This window comes from Dasypus novemcinctus, chromosome 6 (genome assembly GCF_030445035.2).
Source record: "Dasypus novemcinctus isolate mDasNov1 chromosome 6, mDasNov1.1.hap2, whole genome shotgun sequence".
Classification (NCBI taxonomy): Eukaryota; Metazoa; Chordata; class Mammalia; order Cingulata; family Dasypodidae; genus Dasypus; species Dasypus novemcinctus.
In genome coordinates, this window is record NC_080678.1 from 68,224,407 (window position 1) to 68,235,750 (window position 11,344).

Genomic DNA, 11,344 nt, shown 5'->3' on the forward strand with positions numbered 1-11,344 from the left:
ATAAATACTCTAGTAAGCCAGATGTGAAGACACCAACAAAAAATTACAATCATACCAAGAAACAGGATGCTATGGCCCAGTTAAAGGAACAAGAGAAGCCTCCAGATGACATAAAGGAGTTAAGACAACTAATCATAGATGTTCAAATCTCCTTAATAAATTCAATGAAATGGTTAAAGAGATTAAGGTTATTAAGAAGACACTGGGGCGGCAGACTTGGCCCAGTGGTTAGGGCATCTGTCTACCACATGGGAGGTCCGTGGTTCAAACCCCAGGCCTCCTTGACCCATGTGGAGCTGGCCCATGCACAGTGCTGATGCATGCAAGGAGTGCCACACCACGTAGGGGTGTCCCCCGCATAGGGGAGCCCCACACGCAAGGAGTGCGCCCCATAAGGAGAGCCGCCCAGTGCAAAAGAAAGTGCAGCCTGCTCAGGAATGGCACTGCACACGCAGAGAGTTGACACAACAAGATGATGCAACAAAAAGAAACACAGATTCCTATGCCGCTGACAACAACAGAAGCGGACAAAGAAGAAGATGCAGCAAATAGACACAGAGGACAGACAACTGGTGTGGGGGGGGGAAGGGGAGAGAAATAAAGAAATAAATAAATCTTTAAAAAAAAGAAAGAAGACATTGGATTGTTGTAGAAGTTGAGTTTAATTATTTGCATTTAGAAAGGCCAGGACTCAGGAATGATTTTGAGAAGGAAAAATGATTTATTGACAGCCAGTAAGACTCGGAGCTTTCTGTTTCAAACCCAAGCCTGAACAAGATTTTCAGATTCCTTTGATACAAGGATAAGGGGTAAATTGTTCTTTGTTTCAGTGCTCAATAGGTTTGAATTAGCATATATCTTCCACATCCTAGGTAAGCTTTTAGCATGGACTTCCTACATTCTAGATAAGCTTTTAACGCATTTGGTTTGCGTTTTCCTTGAATATTTAAAATTTATAGAATTTGCATTGCTAAACTGTTTCTCTGGGACTGGAATCGTTGCCATGGTAGCCAAGGGCAAGGCTTCAGCCTCTTACTATCCCACACCGACAGGTCAGGACACAGACCCACTTAGGTTTTCTACAAAGGGATGAGCAGACTCCCACTCATAGCTCACATCAGGATGAGTGCAAAGAAGAATTAGAAAGCATACATAGAAAAATAGCATATCTTGTGGGAATGAAAAGCATAATAAATGAAATAAAAAATACACTGGAATCATATAATAGCAGATTTGAGGAGACAGAAGAAAGGATTGGTGAGCTTGAAGAAATGGCCTCTGAAAGTGAACATACAAAAGAACAGATGAAGAATGGAAAAAATTGAACAAGGTCTCAGGGAACTAAATGACAGCAAAAGGCATGCAAACATATGTGTCATGGGTATCCCAGAGGGAGAAGAGAAGGAAAAAGCAGGAGAAGGAATATCTAAAGAAATAATGGTAGAAAATTTCTGAACCCTCCTGAAGGACACAGATATCCATGTCCAAGAAGGACAATGTATTTCCCCTCAGAAAAAAATCCAAATAGACCAACTCCAAGACATTTACTCATCAAAATGTCAAACATCAAATAAGGAGTTCTGAGAGCAGCAAGAGAAAAGCAACGCATAACAAGTAAGGGATATCAAATAAGATTAAGTGCTGATTTCTCACCAGAAACTGTGGAGGCAAAGAAGACAGTGGTCTGATATATTTAAGATGCCACAAGAGAAAAACTTCCAGCAAGACTGTCTTTCAAAAATGAGGGTGAAATTAGAATATTCACAGATAAATAGAAACTGAGAGAATTTCTAAGCAAGAGACCAGATTTTCAGGAAATACTAAAGGGTGTCCTAGAGCCTGAAAAGAAAAAGACAGGAGAAAGAGGCCAGGAAGAGACTCAAGAAATGAAGATTGTATCAATAAAAGTAGCTAAAAGTGTCAAAAGAGTGGTGAAAATAAAATATGACAGATAAAACTCATATAGTTAGGAATAAACTTAACCAATGATGTAAAGCACTTGTATTCAGAAAACTGCAACTCAATGTTAAAAGAAATCAAAAAAACCCTAAATAACTGGAAGAACATTCCATGCTCATGGATTGGAAGACTAAATATCATTAAGATGTCAATTCTACTCAAATTGATATACAGATTTAATGCAATCCCAATTAAAAATCCACCAGCATTAAAGGAAAAATTGAAAACACGATCATTACATTTATTTGGAAGGGTAAGGAGTCCTGAATAGCCAGGAAAATCACAAAAAGGAAAAGTAAACTCTCATCTCCAGACTTTAAGTCATAAAACTACCTATAGAGGTAAAAACAGCATGGTACTGGCCTAAAGACAGACAAATAGACCAATGGAACCAAATTTATGGTTCAGAAACAGACCCTCACAGGTATGGTCAAGTGATTTTTGACTAGCCTGTCAAATTCACACAGCTCAGACAGCACAATCCATTCAACAAACAGTGCTGAAAAAATTGGATACCCATAGCTGAAAGAGGAAAGAGGACTCCTCTCTCACACCTTATCCAAAAATTAACTCAAAATGGATCAAAAAACTAAAAATAAAAGCAAGAACCATAAAACTTCTAGGAGAAATTATTGGAAAATATCTTCATGACCTGGTGGTAGGTGGTGGATTCTTAAAGGAGATAAGAGGAGGACTGAGTGGACTACTGCTGTTTAATGTATGTAGAAGTTTTAATTAGCTTTACTGTAAAAGTGTGGAAATATATAGAGTGGCTGGTAACACACAGTGAGTAACAGCTAGTTTATAAATGGGGATGTGACTGAAAATGGTAGTCTAGTTATAATAAATGCCCATTAGCACAGTTAGCAGAATGCTAGAGAATAACCTAGTAACTGGATAGTACAGTAAACTAAGAGGTAGATGAGAATTGTGGTTGATGGTACAGATGCAGGAGCATCCTTTGTGAGCTAGAGCAAATGTATATCACTACCACAGGGTGCTGGGAATGTGGAGAAGCATGGGAAAAACACAGCTAGAGTAACCTATGGACTGTGGTTAGTAGTAATAATATTCTTACATCTATGCAAAAGATGTACTGTTTTGATACTGAGGCAGTATGGAAAATGTGAGCCAAATGTACACTATGGACATGGTAACAATCAGATGATATTATCTGTAGCAAATGACACACCACATTGTGGTGCGTTGATGGAGGGGTGTTGTTTGAAAATTCCACACTTATGCATGATTGTTTTATAAGTTTACAACTTCTGTCATAAAAAAATATATTTAAATAATAATAATAGGGTGGGTTGGGAGGAAAAACACCAGCAGTAAGATAAGGACTATGATGAGAAGTAAGATTTTGGCAATATTCTTTCATAATTTGTAACAAACATCTCATGACAATACAAGGTGTTGGTGGAGGGTTAATATATGGGACCCCTGTATCATGTTATGCATGTTTGCTTTGTAAGTTCACAACTTTTACTATACACTTAATTATGTATATGCATATATAAATGATATAAAGATAATAATAATAGGATTGGTTGGAGGGAAAATACTTTGTTTAGTAGTAATATTTTGACAATGCTCTTTATTCATTAGTTAAAAAGGTTTAACAACAATGCAAATTGGTAGGGTGAGTTATGAGAGTCCTGTATGATGTTATATATGTTTGTTTTGTGAGTTTACAACTATTATTATACACTTTTTGTTTATTTATGTTTATGTATGAGTGATATGCTTCAATAAATTTTTTTTAAAAAGTTTGCCATACTAAGTATTGTCAAGTATGTAGATAAACTGGAACTTTCATACACTGCAGGTAGGACTGTAAAATGATCCAACTACTTTAGTAAACAGTTTGGCAGTTTCTTGAAAAGGTAAATAAACACCTACCATGTGACTCAGCCATTCCACTTCTAAGTATTCACTCAAGAGAATTGATAGCATGCAATGACTTGTACATGAATATACATAGCAACTTAAAAAAAACAAACATTTATTTTTAAAGAATAAAATGGAAACAACCCAAATGTCCATCAACAAGTGAATGGATAAACAAAATGTGGTATAGCCATACAGTGGAATACTACTCAGCAACAAAAATAGAATGAACCATTGATATATGAAACAGCATGGATGAAGCTCAGAATAATTACTTTGAGTGAAAGAAGACAGAAAATATATACTGTGCAATTCCATTACCTAATTCTAGAAAATGCAAAGTATAGTGACAGAAAGCAGGTCTGTGGTTGCCTAAAGATGAGCAGAGAGCTGGGATGAGTCCAAAGGCAGGTATTATCAAGGAGCAAGAAGAAACTTTTGGAAGCAGTTCTTGTTCATTATCTTGATACTATGATGGTTTTACAAGTGTATTTGTAACACTTCTCTAAATGTATACTTTAAATATGTGCAGTTCCTTGTATGTCAATATACAGCAGTAAAACTTACTTTAAATAAAAACAAACTAAAGGTCAGTTCAGAATATACCACTAACTCAGATTGACTTCGTATAGTTATTAGTAAAGTTTCATGTAATACTACTAAATAGTCAGCATGCTTCTCACAAATGTAAATATAGAAAATAAGAGTCAAATTTATTTTACTTTTCTATACATTACTCATCTTCTTTCATTTCTGTGTTCAGTCTGGTTTCTTGATATTGAAATAAATCAAATAACAGCATCACAGATAATTAAAATAGGGACAAAGGAAAGAAAGCGGTTGTTTATATCAGAGAAGCAAATCTTAACAGTGTTTTGTTAAGAATGTTGATATTCAGTGCCTCGAACAGTGGGGCTCCTGAGGCTCCAGAGATATCTAGACACCACAGGGAGAGCAGACAATCGCAGGAATTCGGCACCCTGCCAGTGGGCCTTATTCTGGAATATATGTTTCCCAACAACAACAGAGTTAGACTCATTTATAATTTCCCTACATGTAGTTCTTCTGCCCCTTTTTATTTGAACCTATAATTAACACTAAACTCATTAAGTATATGTCCCAGAGACTTAAATCTTAGGTCTGTTCATATGCCATTTGAGCCCTGAATCTCAGCAGAGTTGCAACAGCTACTGTCCAGTTCACTGGACTCACCCAGAACAACCAACAAAAGGATAATGATGGACAACACCCATCCCAAAAAACAGAGAGTATCCACAACTCCAAGCTAAACAGTTCCAACCATTTGCCCCATGGGATCTAAGCCCCCTCTCAATCAGAAACAGAGTGGGTATCACCATCCCCAAATCCTCAAGATTGTGGAGTAAACAAACATAAGATGGGGAACATGACTACGGGCTAAAGTACGCTTATTATTATTCTAGCAATATAAAGACAGTGGTCAATAGAGATTCTGAGGGGAAGGAGAGGGAAAAGTGTGACATGGGGCATTTTGGGGACTTTGGAATTGTTCTGTATGACATTGCAATGACAGATAGAGCCATTTTACATTTTGCCAAAACCTATAAAATTATGCAATGCACAGTGTAAACTATAATGTAAACTATAGACCATGGTTAGTAGCAGTGCTTCAATATATGTTCATCAATTATAAAAAATGTACCACACTAATGAAAGATGTTGTTAATGGGGACGTGTGGGAGAGGGAGGGAGTGGGGTATATGGGAATCCTATATTTTTGATGTAACATTTATGTAATCTAAAGCTTCTTTCAAAAGAAAATAAAGGATTAAAGAAAAATGGTAAAATAATAATAATGCAAAAAGGGTTGATATGGAGTATTATTTAGTGAGAGGGGATTATGATCATTTATTCTCTAAAGACAAGACACTGGACTTGCAGAAGATAAAGGTGAAGTATAAAAGAACAAATTGCACTAAAGTGATGATTTGGAGTTCAGGAATGGGTGACCATGAGAGTAATTTATTTACGAACACAAAATATGTCATCCTGACTGAAAGAACACAAATGGACCTCTTACTACTTACATCATTTATTGTCATGGACTAAGTCTATAACTTTACCACATCTTTTCACATTAGCCAAGTAACCCAACCTGGTTACATTGGCTTTTTATTTAGAATCTGTATTTGCAAGCGCAGGCAACTCAATTCCTGGATAATATTCACCTGGCAAAACACTCAGGCTTTACCCATATCCACTTGTTACTGGATCTCACCACAACTCCTGACCAGAAAGGATCTCCTGGGCTGGGGGATGGAGAGGACAAGTGGAGTGGACTGTATGGCTATGTCCCACTGGTGCATGAGGGGGAGGGCGAGGATGTGCGGACCCTGGAGATTTCAGTCACATTTTCTAGAGATTCCTGTTGCATCCCACAAAATAAGAGGACATGTCCTTGGGCATCCATGGTCATCTCTCTGGAATGCACCTCCAAGCCCTCTTTAACACAGGCATTTGCTTTTTTCTGAAGCAATCTATCACTGCATGAAAGTTTGGTTTTATTTCTGTGGCTCATCATGCATGCCCTCGTCTCCTGGGTGATCACATTAGCCAATAAGGCCTTCATTTCTCTCAGCGGTTATCTCATTTTCTATTAATTCCTGGATCTTTACAGTCTCTCATTCATTACTACACTGTCTTTGAAGCTGCAGCTGATATTTTAAAGTCTGACCACAAAGCTCTCTCAGTCTCTTGATGTTTCTGAAGATCCACCCCATGGTATTATGGAAGACAGTGGATTGGGAATCTATAATTACTGCTGCCACTGATTCAGCAAGACAAAGTCTTTTGATGTAAAAGAAAGGAAAGAATTGTCATAATCCTACATCCCTTCATAAGCAAATACAGAGAAATCAGGCAAAAATAGACCAAAAAGTCTCAACTCCATTGCTTACTGTTCTTTTCCCTCCTAAGCCTGACCTACTCCTGCTGGTAGGTAAAGCAGGTGTTGACCAAAAATACCATTTGTATGAAAAAGCAAGGTCAGCAATCAAGTAACTAAACTTACTGAGTAGAGTCTGATAGAGGAACAGTATCCAGTGCGGGGCTGACCTGACTCCTGGCTTCCTTTCTGGAAAACGGCCCGGTCCTTTGAAGAACAGCTGATTGTGGTAGAGAATTTTAGAAGAATAAAACAGTGTCCTTAGGCATTATCATGGGCCTTGACAAACCTTAGACCAAGAACAACTGAGCTTCTGTCTAAGCAGAATTTTACAGCCTGAAACGGAACACTTGATAGGAGATAATGGCCCCGCCCCTTTGAGGCCACATGAATCTGATCAAGGCAGGATATTTAGAAGACTGATGCTATGAGGTGCCTGGGTAGCAATTCTGCCAGGGTGTGTCAGCAGGTGTTAGTGTTTTTCTGTGATTTCCCTCTTTTTGCTTGAAGGTAAGGGGGAGCAGGAAGGACCCTCCATTCACAGGTGCTGTGGGGTTCTAAGGAAGGCAACAGAACAGTAACTTTGGCACTAATTGAAAAGTTGGGGGGGGGGATTATGAAGTGTTGCAGCAAGTTAGTTTGCTTCAAAAGAAAACCCAACCTCTTGGGCATTTTATCGTAGGAGTTTGAGACCTTTTAAGAAGTAGGTGTATGGGGCCTGGGGTAGGGTGAATGGAGGACTTAGATGGAAGTGAGGCTGGAGAAGCTGCTAAGGAGCATTGTATTTGAGTTCCCACTAAATGTGGTAGAAATAGAAGGGGAAAGAGAGGTGCCCAGTCTCCCCCTCATTCTTTCCCCCATTTGCCACCAGCTGCCATGGAAATGCCACTAAATCACCCACCAAACTCCTCCAAACTGGCACTGGGGTGAAGTAGTAAGCAGACGCTTATGGAAGCCACAGGTTGGTATGAAAAAGAAGGAAGAGAAAAGGTGGCCCCTGTTAGGAGATGTAGCTTACTTCATATACAGAGGTAGTCATAGTCTACCATAATTGGTTTCTGGGTGTACAAAAGGGTCTTGCTTCTTGGATCCTCAAATCTTTAGCTGAAAAGAAAAATGATGCTAAATACTGCCATTGTTCAGTCTACTTAGGTTTACGTAACACCACCAAGAAATAAGTTGGAAGCATTCTGGAGCTATTTAACACGAAACAGTCTCAGGTCTTCATTGAAATATTTAGAGCTTAAGAAACAAAGACTCTCCTCCACCGCCATTTTAAACTCAGCTCCATATAGCACTCCTCTGCTGCCGCCGCCGCGGCGCAATCTGTGCGCCAGCACGCCCTGGCGACAACCCCGCCCCCATGGAGGACGTGAGGAGGACAGCAACCGTAGAGGAATGCGCAGAGGGATCCAGGGGTCAATGCGACCAAGATTCAGCGGAATGACGGTAAAACGTTTGTTGGCGGCTTGTGCTGGGATACAAGCAAGACTTTTGTCTCAGTTTGGAGAGGTTGTAGGCTGCACAATTAAGAAAGATCCAATCATTGGAAGATCAAGAGGATTTGGATTTGTGTTTTTCCTAGATGCTGCTAATGTAGATAAAGTTTTGGAACGGAAGGAACACAAACTGAATGGCAAATTGATAGACCCCAAAAGGGCAAAGGCATTAAAAAGGCAAGAACCCTCCAAAAAAGTTTTTGTGGGTGTATTGAGCCCAGATACTTCTGAAGAACAAACGAGAGAATATTTTGGAGCATTTGGAGAGATCGAAAATAATGAATTTCCTATAGATACAAAAACAAATGTAAGAAGAGGATTTTATTTTGTCACATACACACGAAAAGCCAGTAAAGAAATTATTAGAAAGCAGATATCCCCAAGTGCAACGGCAAAGACCAAAAAAGAATGAGGGTCCAACAATGAGCCCCTGATACTGACTATGCGTGTGAGCCTGTGCACCTGAAATAAGAACAAGGCCTAGAGCAGCACTGTGCCTAAGAGTTACCTCCTGAGAGCCTCCGTGTTGCTCAAATGTGGCCAGTCTCGAAGCCAAACTCAGCATGTAAATTCGTTGCCTTCCCCCCAGCGTGGGACATGACTCCCAGGGATGAGTCTCCCTGGCACCAAGGGATTACTACCAAATACCAGCTGATGATGTAACTAGAAAATGACCTTGAATAAAAGGTTCAACTCGGACCAGCAGAATATCTCTGTCTACATATAATAACAGGAGTTAAAAATGCTTTTTGACCTAAATCAAGGGGGAAATGGAAAGGACAAATGAGTTTATATGGCTATGAGGCTCTAAAAAAGAGCTGGGAGATTATCAGAGGGGTTGCCCTTATGCACACCTGAGCAGAGTCCCAGAGACAGATAAAGTAGATACAACCCCAGGTATTGGTTCTTCTGAGGGCTACAGAGACCCACAGGTTTTATGGTCATGGCAGATGGAGTTCACTGCCATGTCAGTTGGCCCTTCTTTGGAGTTAGTGTTTCTGTGTGATGGAGCTGGACTCAGATGTGATCTCTTTTCACAAGCCTTTCCTGTTACTTTACTAGAATTGTAGTTGGTGCTGGGGTTTAGTGTATACCCAGGAGATCTGAATCTCTGGACTGACCATATGATAGCCAGGCCCTGAGCCTCAACAGACTTCAGCTCCTACACTCTTGTTTATTGGACTTACCCCACTCAGCTAACATGGAGTTGAAGAAGGTCAACCACCACACCATGGAGCCAAGAGTGCCTACAACTGAAAGCAGGAGGATTGCATCCAGCGTCCATGTGGAATCTAGGCCCCCTCTTGACATAGATGGGGAGTGGACACAACCAGTCCAGGGTCCACAGGATGGAGGAGTGGAGTATGGATTAGAGTGAACTTACTGATATTCTATTCATGAACTATTGTGATTAGTAATCGAAGAAAATGTGGCATTGGTGTGGAGAAAGTGGACATGGTGGCTGCTGGGGGTAGGGAGTGGGAGGAAGAGATGAGATGTGGAGGTGTTTTCAGGACTTGGAGTTGTCCTGGGTGGTGCTGCAGGGACAATTACCGGACATTGTAGGTCCTCCCATGGCCCACTGGATGGAACGTGGGAGAGTGTGGGCTATGATGTGGACCATTGACCATGAGGTGCAGCAATGCTCAGAGATGTATTCACCAAATGCAATGAATGTCTCATGATGATGGAGGAGAATGTTGCTATGGGGGGAGTAGTGGGGTGAGGGGGGTGGGGGGTATATGGGGACCTCATATTTTTTTAATGTAATATTTTAAAAAATGAATAAAGACAAAAAGAAAAAAAAGTTTAAAAAAAGAAAAAAAAAAAAAAAAGAAAAAAAGCAGATATCATCAAATTAGTTCTGGGAGGTGTGAAATCAAAGTTGTACAACCCAAAGAGTTACAAAGGCAGCGACAGCATAACAGAAAGGAGGAAGAGGGACTGCAGCTGGTGGAGGAGGTAGTACTAGGGGTCCTCGATAAGGTCAAGGTCAAAAGTGGAACCAAGGATTTCATAACTGTTATCATCAAGGATATGGAAATTACAATAGTGTCTACGGTGATGATCAAAACTGTAGTAGCTATGGTGGGTATTATTATAATGGGAATAACTATTGGGACTATGAATATGGGCAGGGATATACAGACTACCACGGCCAACACAGTACATATGGCAGGGCATCTCAAGGGGGTAGCAATCACCAAAACAGTTACCAGCCCTCCTAAAGGAAGACATTGGAGAAAAGAGTATTTTCCTCTTACCGGGATAACGTTGAAGATTGGTCTTCTGTTGACCTAAGAAGACTGTTTTGTAGAAGACTTTCTAGTGTACAAGACATAACTGTGTCTAACTGTATATAGCTGCCAGTTAGTTGTCTATGTTCTTATTTTGTCTTTTGCTATCTGTGTTATGCCTCAGTGTGAATCTGTGTTTATACAAATTTTATTTGTTTCTTCCACAGCGTTTAGCTGGAGTAGGACATGTGTTAGCAGAATTTCCTGTTCTTCTCAGGTGCGACTTTCCCAGGTTTTTGACAAGAGAGGACAGGCTTTTCTTCTCTTTGTTTGTCTGCCCCCATTGGCATTGCTGGGTTTTGTGCTCCTTCAGCTCCCAAAAGGAAAACCCTGGGAAATCACTGGCATGTCATTCCATAACGAGTCTACCCTACCTTCATCTCTCCATCTCTCGGAGACTTCTTGTTTCAAACATAATGCCCACGTGTTTAGCTGTACTTAATGGGAGGAGAAGAAACACAACTACTCCATCTAGTCCAGAACCAGAAGTCTAAAACTTTATTTTAAACTATGCAGATGCCTTCCCACCACCTTTACCACCCATCTAGGAAATTCTGCTTCCATTGGACCAGCATGAAGGAAACATGGAAAATGTCAAACCTGGAAAGCGAGAATGGGAACACAGTTTAAGTCCAATAAATACAACAAAACTAAATCCCTTAAATGATATGCTTATAAAAATAAACATAATAATAAAATCTGTGAAGTACTGTCTGTTTTCAAATGATTATCACATCCCATGACTTTTGACCCTAATACTATTTACAAAAGAA

At 39.9% G+C, this 11,344-nt stretch overlaps 1 pseudogene; it reads left to right on the forward strand.

Annotated features, from left to right (window-relative positions):
- The first annotated feature begins 1,003 nt into the window (after positions 1 to 1,003).
- On the forward strand, positions 1,004 to 10,502 carry LOC101417284 (heterogeneous nuclear ribonucleoprotein D-like pseudogene; annotated as a pseudogene).
- The last annotated feature ends 842 nt before the right edge of the window (positions 10,503 to 11,344 follow it).